Source organism: Bos grunniens, chromosome 12 (genome assembly GCF_055505025.1).
Source record: "Bos grunniens cultivar Pamir isolate PY7600 chromosome 12, Bosgru_T2T1.0, whole genome shotgun sequence".
NCBI classification, from domain to species: domain Eukaryota; kingdom Metazoa; phylum Chordata; class Mammalia; order Artiodactyla; family Bovidae; genus Bos; species Bos grunniens.
The window spans coordinates 4647508-4665902 of NC_141176.1; positions in this window are offsets into that span (position 1 = coordinate 4647508).

The following is an 18395-nucleotide window of genomic DNA, read 5'->3' on the forward strand; positions in this document are numbered from 1 at the left end:
AGATCATGGCAGCCTGCCACATCACTTCATTGCAAATAGATGGGTAAACAATGGAAACAGTGACAGACTTTACTTTCTTGAGCTCCAAAATCACTGCAGAGGGTGACTAAAGTCATGAATTTAAAAGATGCTTTCTCCTTGGAAGAAAAACTATGACCAACCTAGACAGCACAGTAAAAAGCAGAGATGTTCACTTTGCTGACAAAGGTCCATTTAGTCAAAGCTATTGTTTTTCCAGTAGTCTTATACGGATGTGAGAGTTGGACTATAAAGAAAGCTGAGCACCAAATAACTGATGCTTCTGAGCTGTGGTGTTGGAGAAGACTCTTGAGAGTCCCTTGGAATGCAAGGAGAGCCAACCAGTCAATCCTTAGGGAAATCAGTCGTGAATATTCATTGGAAGGACTGATGCTGAAGCTGAAACTCCAATACTTTGGCCACCAGTTGCGAAGAACTGACTCATTGGAGAAGACCCCAATGCTGAGAAAGATTGAAGGCTGAAAGAGAAGGGGACGACAGAGGATGAGATGGTTGGATGGCATCACAGACTTGATGGACATGAGTTTGAGCAAGCTCTGGGAGTTGGTGATAGACAGGGAGCCCTGGTGTGTTGCAGTCCATGGGGTCACAGAGTCGGACACTACTGAGCAACTCAACTGAACTTATCAGACAAAATATACTTCAAAGTAAAATATGTATGTCTGAGTCCCTTTGCTATTCACCTGAAACCATCACAACATTGTTTTTTAATCAGCTACATACCAAGAGAAAATAAGGTTTAAAAAAGATAAAAATCTGAAAAAAACTATGACAAGAAACAAAGACGGATATTATATAACAATGAAATAATTAAGTCAAGCAGAGCATAAAACACTTATGGAACATCTGAACACCTAAAGCAAATTTTAACAGGCATAGAAGGAAAAATAGGCAGTAGCATAATATAGTAAGTGACTTTAACACCAGTTTACATCAATGAATAGATCATGCAAACAGAAAATCAATAAGAAAGCATTAGCCTTAAACAATATATTTTGCCAAATGAACTTAATGGAGATATACAGAACAATATGTTCAAAAACAGTAGAATGAGTTTTTTTTTTTTTTTAAATGGACGTGGAACATTCTCTAAAAGAGACCACATGCTAGTTCATAAAACAATTCTCAATAAATTTAAGAAGGTCAAAATCAAGTCAAGAATCTTTATTGACCACAGTGTTATGAAACTAGAAGTCAATTATAAGAAGAAAATTGGAAACAAATAAACAAACATGTGGAGGCTAAACCACATGCTGTTAAACAACTAATGGGTCAATGAAAAAAATCAAAGAAGAAACAAACAAATACCCTGGGAGACAAATGAGAATAGAAACAGTGTTACAAAATCTAGAGATGTGGCAGAAACAATTCTAAGGGAGAAGTTTATAATGACAATGACCTAGCTCCAGAAACAAAAATATCCGAAATAAGCAATTTAACATGACATCTACAGGAAGTAGAAACAGAAGAACAAAGCCTAAAGTTAGTATAAGAAATAATAAAGATCATAGAGCAAAAAAGAAACAATGAAAAAAAAAAGTAATAAAAGATTAGTAAAATTAAGAGCTAATTGTTTGAAGATAATTTAAAAAAAGAAAAGAAAAGCTTTTAGCCAGACTTCAGAATATTAGAGATTATCCAAATGTATAAAATTGTGAATAAAAGAGAAGAAGTTATAACCAACAGGACAGAAATACAAAGATAAAAAGAGATCATTATGAACAATTATACACCAAAAAATTGGGCAGTTTATAGAAATGATTAAATTCCAAGAAACATGCCATCTTCTAAGGCTAAATCAGAATGAAATAAAAAATCTGAATAGGCTGATTACAATTATTGAAATTGAATCAGTAATAAAAATCCCCAGAAATGAAAGTCAGGGGCAGATGGCTTCAAAGGTGAATTCTACCAAATATTTAAAGAGATAATATTTTTCCTGCTCAAAAAATTCTAAAAAAACTGGAGTGGTACTCCTACATTTGTTCTAGAAAGCCAATAATACTATAATACCAAAACCAGATCAAGACTAAAAGGGGAAAAAAAAAAAAAGACAAGAAAATGACAGGCCGATATTCCTAATGAACATAAACATTTTCATGTCTTTAACAAAATACTAGCAAGCTAAATTCAACAATATATTAACAGGATCATACACCATAATCAAATGAGACTTATCCCAGAGATACAAAGATGCTTCAATATTCACAAATTAATCAACATAATACACTATATTAACAAAAATAAAGATTAACATCATATGATCATCTAGCAGATGCAGAAATAACATTTGAAAAGATCTTGCACTTATTTATGGTCAAAACTTTTGAAAAAGTGGGCATAAAAGGAGCATATTTCAACTAATAAAGGCTGTATATTACAAACTCACAACTATCATTATGCCCTATGGAGAATGATGAAAGTTTTTCCAATAAGGTGAGGAGCAAGACAAGGCTGCCCAATCTTGTCACTTTTATTTACATAGTACTGAAAGTCCTAGTCACAACATTTAGAGAAGAAAAAGGAATGAAACTTATATAAATAGGAAAGGAAGAAGTAAAGATATTTCTATTTTTAGATGACATAGTAGCATATGTAGTAAACCATAGAAATTCTACAAAAAATATTAAAACTAATAAATAAATTTAGTAGTTTCAGAATGCAATATTAAGACACAAAAATCTATTGCATTTCTATATCCTAATTACAAAATATCAGAAAAAAATGAAGAAAACAATATCATTTACAATCCTCCCAAAGAAAAGAATACAATATGTAGGAATAAATTTAACCAAGAAGGTGAAAAACCTATATTCTGAATACTATAAGATGCTGATGAAAGAAACTGAAGACAGCACAAATAAAAGGAGGTATATTCAGTGCTCAAAGACTTGAAGAATTAACATTATTAAAATGCACATGCTACACAAAGCAATATACACATTCAATTCAATCCATATCAAAATGCCAGTGACATTTGTCATAAAACTAGAGGAAGAACTTCTAAAATGTGTATGGACACACAAAAGACCCTGAAGAATCAACACAATGTAAAAAAAAAAAAAATAGCTGGAAGTATTACATGTCTTGATTTTAAACTATACTATAAAACTACAGTAATAAAAACAATATGGTATTGGAACTAAGACACATAGATTAATGGAACAGAATTAGAGAGCTCAGAAATAAAACTCATGCTTATATAATAACTAAGGAGCTAATCAATGACAAGGAGTCAAGATTACAAAGTGGAGAAAAGACAGTCTTTTCAATAAACAGTGATGGGGACTTAAAAAAAGAACTACTTAATAGAAAAAGTGATTTGTAAATGATCTATTTGAAAAAAAAGATCAATACCCCAAATATATAAAGAACTCAACCAACTCAATATCAAAGAAAAAGAAAAAAAAATCTGATTAAAAAAACAAAAACTGGACAATCGCCTCAATAGACATTTTTCCAAAGAAGAGATGTCCAACAGACATTTTAAAATGTACTTAATATCACTAATTACCAGGGAAATGCAAATCAAAGTTAGAATGAGATAATACCTCTTACTTGTCAAAATGGCTATCAACAAAGTGACATCAAATGGAAATGTGGTCAGGTTGTGGAGAAAACGAAATGCTTGCACACTGTTAGTGGGAATCTGTGTAGTCGCTATGGAAAAGGGCATGAGATTCCTCAAAAAATTAAGGGTCAGTAAACAGTTTGCAAAAAACAAAATTGATTTATAATATTCAATAAATTAAAAAAAAATGGTCTTCTCATTTTGTAACAGCTCCAACATGAGGAATCACCATTGGAAAATAAATTTTAATCATTACTGAATACCATCAACAACCAGAACCTTGAGTTAATAAATAGCTGTTTCCCGTGAACAGGATACAGTATATCCTAAGATTTGTGGTTTTCTAACTTTATACTGTGAACATGATTATACTAGCCCCCTCTCCACCCTCCAGATGTGTTCTGCTTCTACAAAATCCAGAGACTTATTGCTCTTCTTCATTCAAGCTTTAATCAGAAATTTATTCATATTTTTGCTAATATACAAGACCTTCTCAATTGATGGACAGGATTTTTCAGAAAGAATTTGAAAGTCATGCTAAGAATTATTTGAGCAGCATTGCAATGATTCTCACAGACCCTTTTGGTTTGGAGCATGACTAATGCCAGTGACTGAATTATAAGGAGGGAGTTTTATTTCCCAGGCAAAAATCCCAAGAAAAAGCTTGAAAACTGTTTTGAAAGCAAAATAATATTTTAGTTTACTTAGCTTGAGTGAACACTAGGGATTACAGAGTAGTTGATATATAAACTTCAGAAAACTGGGCTGTAATCACATGGCTACATGTATCCATATGTGCCATAAAAGATATTAAGGCTTATAAATTAGCAGAGCAGCTGGCATATTAAGAGAAAAATTTTTTAAAATGAAAGCTTGAAAAAGAATAAAATGGAAAATTAGATGAGAAAGTGGTAGAAATTGAAGGAGAGAAAATCTAGAAAGAGAAATATGTTAAAAGATATTCAACATAGACAAAGAGGAGAGAGGAATAAATGTGATACATGAGAGTCCAATGACAAACGTCACTCTAACTTATGTTATTACTATTAAAATGTCAATATTGTTCTGATTTGTGCCAAGGAAATTAAAAAAAAAAAAACAAAAACAGAAAAAAACAGACTCCTATTCTCACCATGCTGCTGCTGCTGCTAAGTCGCTTCAGTCATGTCTGACTCTGTGCGACCCCATAGACGGTAGCCCACCAGGCTCCCCGGTCCCTGGGATTCTCCAGGCAAGAACACTGGAGTGGGTTGCCATCTCCTTCTCCAATACATGAAAGTGAAAAGTGAAAGGGAAGTCGCTCAGTCGTGTCCGACTCTTTGTGACCCCATGGACTGCAGGCTACCAGGCTCCTTCATCTATGGGATTTTCCAGGCAAGAGTACTGGAGTGGGGTGCCATTGCCTTCTCCGTCTCACCATGTTAGTATATATAATTTCATGAGACTGATACCTTGGGAAAGCAGGGGGTTAGCGAGAGTAACAATATCACTTGGAAGAAGCAAAAGGAATTGGCAGGACAATGACAGTGAAAGCAATAAAGTAGTGCTGAAAGACCGTCAGAAAAACTTCATTCACCCGATTGTACAAAGTAACGGCGAGGACATAGTCGCTCCTGTTAAGGAGTCATTGTCAGAGAGAGACATGAAAGAACTAATGATTAACGTGATCAGCTGCATTGTATGTGTCTACAACGGGAAAGCACACACAAGGACAGACTACTCAGGAAATCAAGGAAGCACATGTTCGCTCAGGTTCCGGATGAAAGACTATCTTCAACACTGCAATATCCTGAGAACAAGGACGCGTGGTGAAAACAAAAGAATAAACACATACTATTTGACAACCAAGACTGAGAGAAGCAGTGCTGGAGGAAGAGTTGGGAATTTCTCTAACTCTCAGGGTTCACCAGAGAATTAACAGCTTCTCCTTCAAAACATATGAACCATATTCTTGCAGTCTTGAAATAACTAAAATTCATAAAAGTACATAAATCACAATTATGGCATAATTAAACAGGTTTCACTTCAGAAATTAAGTGAATCACTGGGCATCTACAATAAGCTAACAATTTCTGAGATTCGCAGTTTCTCATAAAAGTGGAACTTTAATAACAGAACAGAGGCAGAATGAAGACACTGTGTTGCTCTCTGAGTAATTGCTTTTGTTACTAATGGGAAAAAACTGTGCCCTGTTATCCTGAAGTAGCATTACAATATGTGGAAGTCTCTAACTAAATCAAAGAGGGATAGTTAGAGGATATACAGCTATTTGATATATAGACTTCTGGAACACCATTGTACCTGAGGAAGCCAATAAATAATATTCTGAAAGGTAAGGATATATATATATATATATATATATATATATATAATTAACTTACTGAAAAGATAAAATAACCAGTTCTTATAGTGCTGCACCTAAACTTTCAAGCATCCATCCATAAATATGAGGCAGAGTCTAGTTGTTTATGCAGGTGTCAGAGTTTCCTGAAGGATAGGTTGTAGTTATTAATAAATCATAGTATAAGGAAAGGAAGAGAAGGATATAATGAAATATCTAGGCTAAGTTGTATAGACACAGGAAGAACTCTCACCCACCTTGAAAAGTAAATAGCTCTGGAGAGCCATACGTGACCAAAGGAATTCACAATGTTCCTTACTCAGTACATAATTTTTGCACTTAACCTTGTATAGCTTGATCTATTCTGGTTCTGTGGGTCTTTTATTTATATTATACTGTGAGCTTAGCAAGAGTAAGAACTATGTCTTCTCCACTTTGCCATCTATCCCTCACAATACTTAGTGTCTTGCAGGGGCACAAGTAATATTATTGATAATTAAGCCATGCTGATATTACTTGACCTCACATGCTTCAGTAAATCATGACATTCTGCTTTTGCTATGTGTTTATGTCTTTTCTCAGAATTTTGTAACACTTTCAAGACTATCAGATGGTTTGGTTGACACTACATGTCTATTTCAGTTTATATGCAAGTATTTATATACAAAAGACTGACCACCATGCTTTTACTGGTGAAAAGGTGACCATAGGAGTTTTAAAATCACAAAGATTCTGGGGTCTAGTTATTTTGATGACTCTTAACATTTAGTAGATTTGGAAACATGATATGTGAAAGGCAAGGGATGCATTCCAAGTAATATATCAAAACACATAAATGAATTAAATAGTTGGAACTTTTTCATGAACAGCGGACTCAGCCTCAGTATACACTCAGTAGCAAATTTGGAAAAGCAGATGGTTTCACCTTTAAAAGAACTTTGGTGTTAAACAAACCGTCAGATTCCAGTTCTGCAGTTTATGAAGTAGGCAATATGGGTTGCATTAAATTTCTATAAATGTGTGAAAGGTATCTCATGAAAAATATCACACTTTGCTGTAAAGATTAAACAGGATGATGGTTGCAGGGTCTGTTTATGTTCCTAGTACATTGTTGTGTTCCATCACTGTCATTTCTGACTCTTTGCAACCCCATAGACTGTAGCATACCAAGGTTTTCTGTCCTTCGATATCTTCTGGAATTTGCTTAAGCTCATGTCCATTGAGTTGGTGCTGCCATCCAACCATCTCATCCTCTACCACCCCTTTTTCTCCTGCCCTCAATCTGTCCCCTCATCTGGATCTTTTCCAATGAGTCATCTCTTCATATCCAGTGGCCAAAGTATTGGAGCTTCAGCTACAGCATCAGTCCTTTCAATGAATATTCAGGACTGATTTCCTTTAGGATGGACTAGTTTGATTTCCTTGCAATCCAAGGGAGTCTCATGTATCTTCTCCAGCACCACAGAAAGCATCAATTCTTTGTCATTCAACCTCCTTATGGTCCAAATTTCACATCCACACATGGCTACTGGAAAAGTCATAGGTTTGGCTATACAGACTTCTGTCAGCAAAGTGATGTCTATGCTTCTTAATATGCTCTCTAGGTTTGCCATAGCTTTTGTTCCAAGGAGCAAGTGTCTTTTAATTTCATGGCTACAGTTACTGTCTGCAGTGACTTTGGAGCCCAATAAAATAGTCTGTCACTGTTTCCATTTTTCCCCCTCTATTTGCCATGAAGTGATGGGGCCAGACACCATGATCTTAGTTTTTTGAATGTTGAGTATTAAACCAGCTTTTTCACTCTCCTCTTTCACCCTCATCAAGAGATTCTTTAGTTTATCTTTGTTTTCTGCCATTAGAGTGCTATCACCTGCATATCTGAGGTTGTCATTTCTCCCGGTAATCTTAATTCCTAGTACACATGACTCACTATAAATGAGCTTCATTAATCACTAAGAAAACAGAAATATTGATTTTTTTTTCTACCAGAGCTGAGATATCTTAAGAAACTTTCATTTCTCAGTACATATTTCAAAATGAAACTAGTTTGACAGCTATAGAGATACTACAAATAAGGAAGCAAAGAGTAGGTAGCATTAGTTAATTTGATAATTAACAGACAGTCTGGGAATGAAATTATCTAAAACTGGCAACAGATTCAAGTTTCTATATAGGAGACATCTGTGGCCTAGGAATGTGTAAACCTTGGTTTTCATTCTTACTCTCCCCATCTAGCTGTGTATCTCTTGTATATTTATTCACCTGTGATAATCAATGAAATAATAAAGCCCCCAGTTGCTTTGCAGTTTTAATATTAAACATCCTTAATAAGACCAGTTAGATAATGGAAGGGTCAGCATCAAAATTTCAAATTTTTGTGAAAGACAGAAAAGTAGCATTAAAAATATGAAATGTGGAGAGCAAGAAAAGGAACTGATTTGGAAGGGAGAATCTTGCTTTTTCTCATTTTTATCTGTAGGTTATGATTTTGATTTGATGGCATAAAACCAGAGTGAAGATGTTTAGGAGGCATTTGGGAGTATGGGCTTGACACTTCAGAGAGAAGACATATGACAGGAGTTGATTTGGAAGTCATCTGCCTAAAGGTGACAGTTGGTGCTTTGATAGTGAATGATATCACAGAGCATAGCACTTTTTTCAGAAAAGAAAAAAGCAGTCCAAGGACAGAACTTTTGCCAAGACTCGAGTACAGGTAGTGTCAAAGGAAGAAGAATCAGAAAAGTTGGTAGAGTTTTCAGTGAAGAATTTAATAAATGTATGTCAGGAATTTAAAAAAGAAAAAGAAAGAGGAGTTTCAAGGGGTAAAAAAAGGTAGTTCTTCCTATTTATATTTTCTAAGCTTTATTGAGGGATCAAAATGAACACACAGAGGTAGTATTAATAAGGCAATTACAATTAGGAAGATGGGTATGTTTTAGAGTATTAGGCATCCGTTTTTTGATCCTAGCTTGGAAGTGACAGACCCACTATTCAAACGTAGCTGTTTCCAGTGTCAGGAATCATGTGCTCTTAGTTATTACTTTAATGAGATCAAGAAAGATAAAGACTCAGAAAAGTCTGTTGTATTTGATACGTGAAAGATGGTGTGTATCTTTCCAAGAAGAGAAATCAAATTTCAAGGACCCAAGTGTGGCAGGTCTACACCTGATGAGCTGGAGACAGGAGAGAATGAGCTGGAGATAGGAGAGAAAATGTACTTCATCAAAAGAAGTAAGCTGGAGACAGGAGAGAATGAGCTGGAGACAGGAGAGAATGAGCTGGAGACAGGAGAGAAAATGTACTTCATCAAAAGAAGTAAGCTGGAGACAGGAGAGAATGAGCTGGAGACAGGAGAGAAAATGTACTTCATCAAGAGAAGTAATAAAGTGATATTTTCTAGCTAGTAAAGAAGTAAAAGGTAGAAACTTGAGAGAGTAACAAAATGAAAGGAAAATATATTGTTGTTATAGGGTGATCTTACCTAATGGTTTAGAAAGAGAAAAGTAGTGGAGAGGATACAATTAAAGAAATGTAAAAGAAGGCCATTTATATATGTAGAACTCTACTCTGGATTTAGGGTTTCCTTCAGTTTAGATCTTGGCTGTATCATTAATTAGCTTTTAGAGCTTAGAAATTTATTTCTTTAAGCCAGAGTTTCCTCACTGGTAAAACGTGTATAATAACCCTGTGTACAAGACAGCAAAAGAGACACCGATGTATAGATCAGTCTTATGGACTCTGTGGGAGAGGGAGAGGGTGGGGAGATTTGGGAGAATAGCATTGAAACATGTATAATATCATGTATGAAACGAGTCGCCAGTCCAGGTTCAATGCACGGTACTGGATGCTTGGTGCTGGCGCACTGGGACTACCCAGAGGGAGGGTAGGGGAGGGAGGAGGGAGGAGGGTTCAGGATGGGGAACGCGGGTATACCTGTGGCAGATTCATTTCGATATTTGGCAAAACTAATACAATATTTTAAAGTTTAAAAATAAAATAAAATTAAAAAAAAAAATCTAAAAAAATAAAATAAAAATAAAAAAATAAAATTCAAAAAAAAAAAATAGCTGAGGTTTAAATGAACAGAAACTACACAATTACTTTTTCCTCTGCTTATAATGCCCTTCCTCTTTTATGCCCTTCAAGTCTCCACAGAAATTTCCCTCCCAAAGAGGCTTTGCCTGGACTCCTACCTAAAATTTCATATTCCTTCATATGCTTTACATTACATATTTTCTTTCTGGCCTTAATTTTTTTTTGTTTTGTTTTATTTTTAGTGCATGTAATTAGGCAACCTACTGCTTTTTTACTTACCTTGTTTCTTGTCTTTCCACCCTACTGAAACATATGCTTCATGAAAGCATTGATTTACTTATGCTTTGTTCAGCGCACTTGATAGGTTTTTAATAAATAGTTATTAAATGAATGAATGAATGAAGATGGATATCAAAATCAGCAGCTCAATCTCCTAACAGGCTCTTTCTTAAGTAGAAGAATTGACAGACAATCTGAATAAGTCTTTGTCCTCTGAAAACTGTTTTAGAATCTCTCTTGAATATGACACCTGTGCTGTGCCATCAGTCAGCTCATTTCTAGATGATTCCCCTGTAGATGTTTCAGTGTAGTTAGGCTTCACTGTCTGTTCTTATAAAACAAGTGTTTAAATCATCCTTAATTCCCAAGTATACCTTTCTCTTTCTCTTCAGCTTATCTTCACACCCATTCTATTTCTTAGAACTTCAGATTATTTAGAGCCAAGAACTCCCTTCATGTCTGTTTTCTGGATAGTATCTCAATCAATAAGAAGGAAAGGACCGTGTATTTTTTGTGTGCATTTTAAAAATAACTCATCTTTTATGAGTCCTATGCATATTTCTATTGTTTATTTTCATATTTCCATGGATCTGGCATATTTCTAAATCAAAGCAGTTCACATAGACTTTCTTTTAGAAAGCAAGCAAAAAACATCTTTGGATGTAAAGAGAAAAAAGTATGAATTGTGACTATAATTTCAGAGATCAATGACTTCTGTTAACCATAATTTCTAACTTTGGTATAACATTGATACATCACTGAGCTATCCTTTATTAAAACAAACTTGGTAAAATGCCTCAAATTCATAAAAGAAAATTAAATTTTTCATGGTGACACTAAAATGGGTGTTTTGTTTGCTTTAGTAAGAGTTGGGATAGGAAAGTAACTCTCTTAAAAATTTACTTTCTATTACAAGAGATGAAAAGCACATTCAAATTTAGGGTAAATGAGTATCAATATTATCAGCTTATTTTTTGAGCTATTGAGAAAGATATCACATATATTTCAGATCATAAGGTTTGTTTACCATTATGAGGTCACTTGCTTCTTTGCCCAGCTGGCTAGCTGTACAAAATTTATCTACAGTTCCTTAGAATTGTGTATATAACACTCTTATGAATCCTTTATCTTCCTCATTATCCTTTTCATACTTTTTCTTTCTCTTTTGTTCTATAAAAGCCAGCATCCCTTTAGTAGCATGGTTTCTCTCAAACAGATTCAATTTACTCTTAATTAATACATGTTCAAATTTCACCTCTGAAATAACAGATAATTTTCATTATTGTTGTCTGCTTTAAGTTCAGTTCACTTTCTTTTTGAAAATTTATTTCATTTTGATTCATTTAATATTTCAAATATCCAAGCTCTTTTAATTGTTATTTAAAGATAATTTAATGTATATACTTCCTAATCTCATTGCATTCAGCAAATATTTATTATTTACTCTACCATATGAATTGAGTTGGCTTCCCTGATGGCTCATATGGAGAAGAATCTGTCTGAAATATAGGAGACTGGGGTTCGATCCATGGGTTGGGAAGATCTCCTGGAATAGGGAATGGCTGCCACCTCCAGTGTTCTTCCCAGGAGAATTTCATGCTAAGGAGCCTGGTAGTCTATGATCCATGGGTCATAAGTAGCCAGATAGAACTGAGTGACTAACAGTTTCATGTTCCATAAATTGAATTATAAGTCCTATGCATTCTCTAAAGTAACTGAAATTGTATTTCTTTTATAAATATTTAACTAAATATCCCAACTTTTGCCCTACCTAAGCAAAAAGAGTATAGCAATTCTGTTAGTGCTGTCTCATGCTGCCCTACATTTTTTTATATTGCAAAATATTTACTTAGGATATTTGTATAGTCAATTTCTTGGATCTCATAAGTCACTGCCCTATATAAAAAGCATCTCCTGCCTCCATTTATCACTTTTGATAAGTATGATTATAGGAACATTGTGTAACTTTCTTTTTGTCAAAATTCTAGCTGAAAAACCTGATCTTTGATGGAGCAGTAAAGGGGGAGACTACTGCAGCAATGAAGAATTGAAAATACTGACATGTTATTTTAGATAACAGGACATAGACCAGTGTGGAAACATGTTCGTACCATGAGATCAGTTTTGATGGGAAGGAAACATGGGCCATGGTGAGAAGCTGAAAAGTCTAAAACATGCTTCACCATTTCTGAACTGTGTTGTCAAGCTGAAGTGGTTTATACTCCTTTTGTTTATATCACAAGTACAGACCTCAATAAATGGCTTTATCTTTTGTTGTTTGATTATATAATACTTTATATCCTTGAGCAGATCAGGGTGGCCAGGATTTAGAAGTTGCTGCTTCCAGTAATATGTCATGTAATTTTTTTTATATTCCTATAATTCATATCAAAGAGTCATCACTAAAACATGTTAGTTTACCTAACTAGTATAATTGATTAAACAGTGAGAATATATTGAAAGTGTTAATACATTAAAGACTTGAGTTGTCAGATATATTTATGTATTTCATAAATATTTATTGAGCATCTACTATATGTCAAATTAAGGACAGAAGTGGTATGGACCTAACAGAAGCAGATGTTAATAGGAGATGACAAGAATACACAGAAGAACTATACAAAAAAGATCTTCATGACCCAGATAACCACAATGGTGTGATCACTCACCTACAGCCAGACATCCTGGAATGTGAAGTCAAGTGGGCCTTAGAAAGCACCACTATGAACAAAGCTAGTGGAGGTGATGGAATTCCAGTTGAGCTATTTCAAATCCTCAAAGATGATGCTGTGAAAGTGCTTCACTCAATACGCCAGCAAATCTGGAAAACTCAGAAGTGCCCACAAGACTGGAACAGGTCAGTTTTCATTCCAACCCCAAAGAAAGGCAGTGCCAAAGAATGGTCCAACTACCACACAATTACACTCATCTCACACACTAGCAAAGAAGTTCTCAAAATTCTCCAGGCCAGGCTTCAACAGTACGTGAACCATAAATTTCCAATGTTCAAGGTGGTTTTAGAAAAGGCAGAGGAACCAGAGATCAAATTGCCAACATCCACTGGATCATCAAAAAAAGCAATAGAGTTCCAGAAAAACATCTACTTCTTCCTTATTGACTACACCAAAGCCTTTGACTGTGTGGATCACAATAAACTGTGGAACATTCTGAAAGAGATGGGAATACCAGACCATCTGACCTGCCTTTTGAGAAATCTGTATGTTGGTCAGGAAGCAACAGTCAGAACTAGACAAGAAACAACAGACTTGTCCCAAATAGGAAAAGGAGTACGTCAAGACTGTATATTGTCACCCTGCTTGTTTAACTTGTATGCAGAGTACATAATGAGAAACGCTGGGCTGGAAGAAGCACAAGCTGGAATCAAGATTGCCAAGAAAAAAATCAACAATCTCAGATATGCAGATGACACCACCCTTATGGCAGAAAGTGAAGAAGAACTAAAGAGCCTCTTGATGAAAGTGAAAGAGGAGAGTGAAAAAGTTGGCTTAAAGCTCAACATTCAGAAAACTAAGATCATAGCAACTGGTCCCATCACTTCATGGCAAATAGATGGGGAGATAATGGAAACAGTGACAGACTTCATTTTTCTGGGCTCCAAAATCACTGCAGATGGTGACTGTAGCCATGACATTAAAAGACACTTTCTCCTTGGAAGAAAAGCTATGACCCACCTAGACAGCATATTAAAAAGCAGAGATGTGTTTTGCCAAAAAAAGGTCTGTCTAGTCAAAGCTATTATTTTTCCAGTAGTCATGTATGGATATGAGAGTTGGACTATAAAGAAAGCTGAGTGCTGGAGAATTGATGCTTTTGAACTGTGGTGTTGGAGAAGACTCTTGAAACTCCCTTGGACTGTGAGGAGATCAAACCAGTCAATCCTAAAGGAAATCAATCCTGAATATTCATTGGGAGGACTGATGCTGAAACTGAAACTCCAATACTTTGGCTACCTGATGTGAAGAATTGACTCATTGCAAAAGACCCTGATGCTGGGAAAGATTGAAGGCAGAAGGAGAAGGGGACAACAGGGGATGAGATGGTTGGATGGCATCACCAACTCAATGGACATGAGTTTCAGTAAGCTCCGGGAGTTGGTAATGGACAGGGAGGTCTAGCGTGCTGAAGTCCTTGGGGTCACAAAGAGTCAGACACAACTGCATGCCTGAACTGAACCGAACTCTGTGTCAAAAACTGTTCAAGGCACTGGGGATTCAAAAGAGAAAAACATGACTGGATCCTCGTGCTTGTTACTCTTGTATGCCAGTAAAGGAGACAGAAAATAGAACAAAGAAAAACTGAAAAAAATCAGCTAATGATGAATAGTATGCAAATAATTAAAATAGGATGCAGTTCTGTCAAGTAACAGGGTGGCTCTTTTAGATTGGGTAGCCAGAAAATGTTTTGCTAAGGAGGTAACATGTCTGCCAAAATCTGAATAACAAAACCATTTGGCAAAGATCAAAGATTTTCTGGAGTGGATTCCAGGCAGTGGGGCCAGCTTGAACAAATGGCCCCAGGCATGAGCAAATTTGGCGTATGTGAGAAACAGAAAGAAAGTCAGTCTAGTTGGGAGTGAAGAGCAGTGTGAGATGAAATACTTGAGAAAAGTGGAAGCAATTCATGCATGACTTTGTAAGTCATGAGAAAAAATGAAATTTGATATTGCAGTTGAAAGTGTAGAAAGTGACATGATTTGATTGGGTGGCTGCTGTTCAGATAATGTATATGTTCATTTATTCAACAAATATGTATTGAGCATATTCTATGTACACTGTTCTAGATACAAGACCATATCAGTAAAGAAATTGTGCAATGACATCGGTCCTCTTTGAATTTGCTTTATATTGAGGAAATACATACAATAAACAATAAGCAGACAAATAAATTATACAGTATGTTGAGAAATTGTAAGAGAGAAAGAAATCATAGCACAGAGGAGGAATTGAGAAATGCTATGACAGAAGAAGGGTCAGTCATAATTTTAAATAGTAATCCAATACAGACAAAATTGAAAATTTGAACAAAGACTTGAGGGTAAAGGAAGGGGTTTGAGATTTTTTCATTTTATTGTATTATTTGTATTGTTGTGTCAATTGAAGTTAATCCCTTTCATGTTTTCACCTTGGTTTACTGTGTTTATCTCATGCTTGTAGCTTGAAAGTTGCCTTTAACCTCTGTACTTATCATCTCTATGTGTGTGTTACTCAGTTGTGCCCTGCTGCTGCTACTGCTGCTAAGTCGCTTCAGTCGTGTCTGACTCTGTGCGACGCTAGAGACGGCAGCACATTAGGCTCCCCCGTCCCTGGGATTCTCCAGGCAAGAACACTGGAGTGGGTTGCCATTTCCTTCTCCAATGCATGAAAGTGAAAAGTGAAAGTCAAGTCGCTCAGTCGTGTCCAACTCCTAGCGACCCCATGGACTGCAGCCCACCAGGCTCCTCTGTCCATGGGAGTTTCCAGGCAAGAGTACTGGAGTGGGGTGCCATTGCCTTCTCCGTCAGTTGTGCCCAGGTCTTCACAAACCAATGGACTATATCCTGCCAGTCTCCTCTGTCCAGTAAAGAATACTGGAGGTGGCAGCCAATCCCTTCTTCAGGGGATCTTCCCAACCCAGGGATCAAACCCAGGTCTCTTGCATTGCAGGCAGATTCTTTACCATCTGAGCCACCATGGAAGCCCTATCATTTCTATACAGTATTCAAGTTTTATTTTGCTAACATTAAAAAGAAGTCCTGGATTAAAATAAATTTTAGGTGATGCTCCATAAAAATATATTTTTGCATTTTGTTTTTTTAGTTAGTTTTGCCATCACGTCTCACTATTATTCTTTAATTTCAAAGAGACATAATTATCAAAATAGCTAGAACAAAGTTGTGATGGTTAATTTTATGTGTCACCTTGGCTATACCATGGCACCTAGATGTCTGCTTAAACATTATTTCTAGCTGTTTCACTGAGATTTTTTTTTTAAGGATTTTTAGGAGACAGACTAAAACAGGCTGAAGACAATCTTGAGTATAGAGAAGTTATAGATTTGGAGGTTCCTGAGAGCAATCGTATAGGTTGGAGCAGAGACGAAATAACATACAGAAACAAGACCAGAAGCAAACAAACTAAAAATAAAGGCAAACTGCCAAATAACTCTGTCTCCCTGATAGATTTTTTAAAAATTACATGAAGGAATTATAATGAGATGATTTATTCATGTTTTATTGATAAGTTCAATTTGGTAAAAAGCTATTATCACCAGCTTCACAGGCTGGTATGAATTTAGAAGTAAAACAGGGTTGCTGAAATTTTGTTTTTCTCTTAGAGGGCTGTGTTACAATTAATATAATGATGTAGTCTCCCAAACTAAGAAATTTAATAGGTGTGCTATTATGACTCACCCTTTATAGAAATTGGTAGAAAAAAATTCCAAAGAGTGGTGTGGAAAAAGACACACACAAATCTGCATGCCCATTTGAACCTCAGAATTGCTGAGGGCAGCTGGCAGTAGGACTGAAAGTGTTGGTATCTTAGGGCAAAATTAGTCAGATCTAGGCATATATTTCTGGTTTAGAAGATTAATTGAAAAACTCTTAGAAGGAGTAGAGCATTAGCAACTTAGCAGCAACTGAGCAGAGTGTCCAACCCTCTTAGAGGCATTGTGTCTGTTAGCTGGCATGCTCCCGAATCTCTGCTTTAGAAAAATAGCTCTTGCTTTTCATAATTGTGTGTCAATGCAAAATCAGGATGTCCCAGGAATCCCAGTGCTCCAGTCTTGTAAATAATATCTTCTAGACACTATATTTTGCACCCAGATGGGACATAAACATTGTTTGTGACACCAAAGAAGCTAAATTTTAAAGCTAAACATATGGGCATGGGAACCTAGGACTTGCTGAAGAAAATTGACATCCATTTGCATGCCTGCGCAAGTTCTATTTTACATCTGTATCTAATTCTTAGTGTCTTGCCCAAGTGAGTATATCTGAAATGTTGTTTTATTTTTAATGTGTAGTCTTAATGGATACAATAGACTAACAAAAATATTAATAATGCACTTTGTGACTGCTAATATGGATTTGAATAATCCAGAACTGGATAACTTTATATCTTAACTTGTGGGTTATGTTAAGAAACTCTTTTTCAACCTTTCCTACTCCCTCAGGATGAGACTATTTTCCCTCCCCTCAGAAAATAAACTATTAGCCTTTCTTTTTTTCCTTTCTCTCCTTTCATGTTTCTTGTTGCTACTATTCATTTTGCCTAGAATTGTTTTCTTATTATTGCATGTCACTTTCAATTCAGAATAACCCCTTGAAGACTCTGCTTTTTATGCTTCATGTCAGCCACAATGACCTAACATCGCTTTACATCCATATCTATACAACCTAAGTAGAATTGGAATTGACCATCAGATTCTGTGTATTCAGTTCATGGCAGCCTGTCACAAATGCCCTACAAATAAAGTGGCTTGTATTTCAAGAATTCTGCCAATCACATAAACCACAAATGTATCTTCCACACACAGCTATTTGTAAAGCTGGTCGTGAGGGGGCATAGACTAGATCTTGATGACTATACATGGATACGAGCTCTCATTTTGAGAGGGAAAAGTGTGCAGCGCTCTATGAATCATTATTATTCATGACAGTAAGAATAGCACTACCATCTACTGATACAAAAGCAATAATGGCTCTGTTTTTTTTCCTTTACAACTTAAAGTGACTCATTCAATTCTCAGAATAGCTAATAAATACTTGTGAGATATGTTAATTTAGCCTACTGATAAAGCTGCTATATAAATGGACAATAATGAATAACAATATCAATATTATGTTAATGAATAATGAGCTACTATGCAAAAACTGTGACTTCAATCTTCAGTTTTAAAATTAAAATTAGAGTTTTGGGTTTATTTTCTTAAAAAAATAATGTAAAAAAGGGCAAAACTAAAACTTTGTTTTGTAGTCAAGTGCAAGGCATTAAAAATTGTATTTTCACACTTCAGAATTGGAGACAACTGCTATGGAAAATGGCATTAATATGATAATGATATGCTAAAGAGAATCTTTCATTCCTTGTTTCCTCTAGTTTAAGTGTACATGAACTTTTTTAGTTTTTC